Here is a 6000-nt window from a genome sequence, read left to right on the forward strand (position 1 = left end):
TTTTAGCCCAGTGAGTCCCCTTGTGGGTTTCTGACCTCCAGAACTATAAGATGATACATTTGTGTTGTTTCTAGCCACTGATTTGTGGCTAGTTTGTTACAGCAGCAACGGCAGACTCATACATCTCCTCAGCAGAATCCATAGTGGAACCCAGGTCCCTCTGACACTAGAGCCCAAGCCCACCCCACGGAAGCCACAGTCCCCACCCATCCTGAGAAGCACAGCCCTTGACCTCCTCACTGTGTGACCTTGTACAAGTTGTGGGCTTCTCTGAGCCTCAGCTTCCTCCTCTGTAGGGTGGGGATAAAACCATCTCATGGTCTGTGAGTATTCAATAAGAAAATGCCCTTGCGGGGGGCGGGAGGGGGACAGCACCATGTATGCCCCTTACTCCTGTTCTGCCGTCTTCCGTGACAAATGACACGTCTTGAACTCCTGAGGGCTACTTTTTAAACTCTCTTTCTTAAGTGGTGGACCCTTGGAAACTTCAGACCTCCCGACGTCCTCAGGATAATTCGGAGGAAATGTTCCCCATCTCCAAGGTCACAGCCAGACGGAGCGGAATTGCTTAGGAATCTGTCCTCCTAACTGTTGCTTCTGACCAAGGAGGCTTTCAAAACGCACTGACTTCAGGAGTGATGTGCATACCCAAGAAAGCATCTTCAATCATGACAGACCATCATGCTGGCTGTTTGTCTTGGGTGATTTGCCGCTGTGGCGCATGCACGTGTACACAGACAGCTCTGTGCCTCAAAGGAAGTTACAAGTTTTCTTTGTTAAGCCAGAGCATGCCCGGAACTTCCCTCTTCACCCACATGCCTGGAGGTAAAAATAAACCCACGACTCGGCCAAGTTTCAGGTTTAAACAAAGAGCTGGACAGCCCTGTGTCCTTCCCCGGAGCGGGGTCTGGCTCCGAGTCGGGCCGCGGCAGCAGGAGCGTGTGATTCTGACGGCTGCTGCGATTGTTTCTGACCCTCGGCTCAGCCCTGTCCCAGCTCCCAGCTCAGCGGGGCCTCCACTGCCCCAGCCCAGCCCAGAAGGCAGCCCCGAGGTGCTGAGCTGTGCCTGGCAGGGCCAGGAGGGCAGTGACCTGCCACCGGGCGGGCACACGGCAGATCAGCAGCAGCAGGAGACCGCGGGGCCTGCTCGGGGACAGCTGCTGGGGAGGCGTGTGAGCGGGGCCGCCACGGCAGCTCCGGGCCTCTCCCCTCTGGAGCTGCTGGGGGCCCCTGCACCTTGCTCAGGCCGGAGGTCCAGCTTCCCGCCAGACCACTGGCATTCCCTCCTGCCGCCCTCCCCGCCTCACTCCCACCTTTGACGTCTGGAGCTGTGGCCTGGGAACTATGAGGAATCCCACCGCACTCCCTGCCCTTATCCTGCCCCCAACCTCGTGTGCCCACCAGGGGCTGGAGCCTGAGCATGAAACCTCGGGGTCTCTCCCCTCCTCTCCCGTCCCTCAGAGGGTCAGCCTGGCAAGAACGGCCCACAGGCCTGGGCTTGGGGACAGCAGGCCCTCCAGTAACCAGCCAGTCACCAGGCAGGCAGGGCCCCCAAGGCTGTCTGTCCGACACCCCATCAAGGAGGCCGCCTCTCGGCCAGGTGTTCAGCAGTCACCCGCTGCCCCAGGGCCACATCGTGCCTTATACTGGGCTGTCCATGCTGTCGTGGCTCTAAAGGCAGAGGCGCCTGGTCGGCGTGGCTCAGTGGTTGAGCGTCAACCCATAAACCAGGAGGTCATGGGTCAATTCTGGGTCAGGGCACATGCCCGGGTTGAGGGCTTGATTCCCAGTGTGGGGGCGTGCAGGAGTCAGCCGATTCATGATTCTCTCTCATCATTGATGTTTCTCTCTCTCTCTTTCTCTCCCTTCCTCTCTGAAATCAATAAAAATATATTTTAAAAAAGAAAAATAAATAAATGAAGGCAGAGGCCCCTGGGCAGGAGGCCATAGAGTGATGGCACCTGTTAGGACGGGCGCTGTCTGTGGGGAGCAGAGCGCTGACCCCGGAGCTGGGCACGCCCCTCCCCTCCCGCTGCGGCCCCGCCCGGCCTCTGCCTGGCTCTGGCGCTCTGGAGCGGGCATTGCCATGCTTGCCCAGGCTGCTGCGAGGACCAGAAGGACCAGAAGCACCTCCCTGCTGCCAGCTGCTAACCCTCCTCGGAAAGAACCTGAGATCCAGGTCCCCGCAGCGGCACACCTGCCGTGAGCACCGCGGGCAGGATGACCTCATCAGGGCATTTCCCCTGGAGCGGGGATTTTTACTGAACCAACGAGAAACAACAACAACCGAACAACAAACGTGAGAGGCCTGCTGAGGACCCTGTCCCTGAGAGAGGTTTGAAAAAGAAAGAAAGCAACACGCCACTACTGCACTATCCGGGGACTTCTAGGAAATCTACGGTGACCCCCACTGATGATGGATTGACAATGGACAGATCAGCGGTGCCTGCCTACACCCTCTGTCCTAACGCCCCTCTTCCTGCCCGGAATGCAGGCACAGTGCCCGGGGAGGCGGCAGCCCCTGGGGAAGCATGAGGACGAAAGCCACAGCCTCGGGGTCCAGCGGGGAGAGACAGACAGAGAGGGGGCGCTGATGGCCTCATGCAGCCTCTGCTCCGGCTCTGAACCCCCTTCCTCGGGACATGTGCAAGGTGAGAGAAGGAACCGGACCTAGGCTCCTGCCTTCATCCGTCCATTCAGCAAGAGGACCGTGTCAGCCGCGTGGGACACGGCAGAGGGCAAGGTGGACAGGCCCCCGTTCTCACGGGGGGCATCCTGGTGGGGGAGGCAGTCAGCGAGGACCCACATGAACAAGGGCAGGTCAGCAAGTGCCACTTCCCAGTCGCTGCTCCCACGCCGCCTCCAGCCGGGTCTGGCCTGGACTGGAGAACAGACCCCCTGCAGGGCTGGGGACAAGCACGCCCGCACTCCGCCCTCGGCTTCCCTGTCTGTAACATCAGGGAGTGGTCCCCTGGGCCAGGCCCGGGCCAGGCAGGTTACTTCTCCTGAGCAGCTGCACCCAGCGCCTGGAGCCCCTCCAGCCTGACGGGGGCGTTGCTGCCCTCAGATTCCTCCGCGCTGGGTAAACAGCCGGGCGGCCCCTCCGCCAGCCCGGCCTCCTGACTGCAACCTTTCAGCGCCGCCAATAAATCTCCACCAACCGCGGAAAGGTCTGTCCCTGGCCAGCTGCAGGCTGAAGAGCCCGATTGTGGCCAAGTGCTCTGCCTGCCAGCACTGGGCAGGGCCCTGAGCAGGTTGAGAAGCCGGGCCACGAGGCTGGGCGGCACCCTCCTGCTGTCCCGGGGCCACCAGCCCTGCTCCGGGTACCCCAGCTGCCCCTTGCCCCAGGCCCAGGTCAGTCCCTGGTCTCATGGTCAAGGGAAGCTGGGTCGATTCCAGGGTGCTCATCGGGGAGTAGAGGGTGGACATGCTAATCTGACAGGTGGCTGCTCATTCACTTCCCCGTTTAGCATTTATTGTGCCCCCACCGTGGTTCAGGCCCCGTGCGAGGCCGTGTGGATAGAGCGGGGAACAAGACCAAGATCCTGCCTGCAAAGGGCTGCCATTCGAGCGGGGTGCCCGCTAGATCCCAGCCCCCACTCAGAAAAGTCTGGGCGGGGGCCTCCTGCACAGTCAGGGGGGCCTAGAGGCTGAGCAAGGCTGGTCCGCAGGTGGCAGCCCCAGTGACCGGCCAAAACCCAGCTGGGTAAGACGGCAGCCAATAATAGTCACAAGACTAGTAACAGCATCGCAGGGACGGGGGTACCAATTCTGCCTCTTAGTAAAAAGAATAATCGAAATGAAGCTGGTGATCTAAAAATAGTGGGCCCCTCCGTGAGACAGGAATCAGGTGTAGGGGAAGTCCACAGACCCTGGCAGGGACAGACCCGGGGTTCACACCCCACCTTTGCCCAGGGCAAGCTGTGTGACTGAGAGCCAGTCTCACCGGCTCCCTCAGTTTTTTCATCTGTAAAGTGGGCGTAACAGTAGGTCGGCCTTTCTTGCAGAATTACTGTGAAGAGTGAGACGATGAAGATGTGGCGCTGGGTACATGGCCTCTGAGGTATCTACTCTCCCCAGCTCATCACCGTTCCCCCTGCCAACCTCACCCGCTAAAGGCTGGTTCTGAGTGAGCCCTGGCTGGCTCAGGAACTTCCCGTGGCTCCGGAGAGCCTGCAGGGTCCATTCTTGGGCACCACTGATCAGGGGCTGCACCATCTGCCCCTCCCCATCGACGTCAAGACCTTCTCTAAGATCTTCCGGGTCCCACGTAGGGGGGCAGCCACGAGCCCAGAGCCCTGCAGGGGCACCATCCACCCCCACCCCAATACCTTGGCCAAAAGGGTTTGGGGTACTAGACCTGAAGGTGTCGCTGGTATCACCAGCCTCAGGCCCACTCCAGTTCCCCAAAACCCCCTTGTGCTGGAGGGAAACGTGGGGGTGTTTGTGGTTGGCGAAGTGTGCTATTTCCCATCGGGCTAATCTGATGTTGACATTTTCCACCGCACCCCTCAGCGGCTTTGCTCAGCAACGCGGCTCTGTGCTCCTTCGAGGAGGTGGGACTGAGCCCTGCCCCCCAGGGGGTTCCCAGGAACGACGGAGGGCAGTGATGGTGTCCAGGGAAATGGAAGGGGCAGCTTCACTGGCCCCCATCATCCCCGGGAACCTCCAGGGGTTGCAGAGCACCCGTGGAGGGTTGGCCTTCCACAGGCACGGTCTCATTTTAACTCTGTGATGGGACTGGGTGTGTCCCCATTTTACAGACCAAGGAACTGAGGCTTCCAGTGGTGAATTGGTTGGCCCACTTCGAGTTGGGGTTCAGGCTTGAAGCCTCCATGGTCTCCACCCCCCCCACAGGACCTCCTGACGCTGCTCCGGACCGAAAAGCAATGCTGGGGTAGGTACAGGGTGCAGACCTGCTCTGCCCTCTCCGCCCCTCCATCCCTGATGCCTGAGACTCTCCCATCAGCCCTGCTTCCTGTGGGTGAAGCAGTGCCCTTGCCAGTCAATGTTTTACAGCTAGTTTTGAATAGGTAACGACTGCACCTGGTATAAAATTGAAACTACACAAAAGGATCTAGAGTGAAAAACTGGTATCGTTCCAACCCAGTCCAACAGCTTCCCCTGGGGCAACACTAACACCTGGCTGCTGGTATTTCTTTCCCGAGGTTTTGACGCATATACACACACATATCGTTATACCATCATTACCGAAAACGGTAGCACAGCCAGGCCGGTGTTGCTCAGTGGAGGAGCGTCGGCCTATGAACCAGGAGGTCACGGTTCAATTCCCAGTCAGGGCACATGCCCAGATTGCTGGCTCAATCCCCAGTAGGGGGCGTGCAGGAGACAGCTGACCAATGATTCCCTCTCATCATTGATGTTTCTATCTCTCTCTCTCCCTCCCCTTCCTCTCTGAAACCAATAAAAAAAAATACGTTTTTTTAAAACGCCAGCATACCTTACACAAGTTTGGAGCTTGTCCCGTTTGGGTGCATACAGAGTGCTCCCCCGCTGTGTGATGGCTGCATAGCCTTCCTTGGAGTGGCTATCTCATCACTGAGTGAATTTTAACCAGTGCGTATTAGACCAACTCCAATTTTGCAATTACAAACACAGCAGCAGTTGATCTCATTGTATGTGCATCACTCTCACGTCTGAGTACACGTGTGAGATAAGTTTCTTAACGGTGGAATTACTAGCATGTGAAAGACTACTGACAAATTGCTCTTCACAGAGGTTGTACCCAGCATGTACTCCCACCAGCCCTGTTAGAGAGTCTGTTTCCCACATCCTCACCGACACTCTGAGTTATCAAACCTTTTTATCTTGACCAGTACGATAGATGAAAAGTGGCTTGCATTGCAGTTTAATTCGTCTTACCAGCAACGTTAAGAATATTTTCATGTGTTTAGAAGCTATTTGTATTTCCTCTTCTACAAACTTTGCCCATTTTTTTCCCCTTTTGGCTGGTGAGGTATTTCTTATTGATTTTAAGGT

This window comes from Eptesicus fuscus, chromosome 9 (assembly GCF_027574615.1).
Source record: "Eptesicus fuscus isolate TK198812 chromosome 9, DD_ASM_mEF_20220401, whole genome shotgun sequence".
NCBI classification, from domain to species: Eukaryota; Metazoa; Chordata; class Mammalia; order Chiroptera; family Vespertilionidae; genus Eptesicus; species Eptesicus fuscus.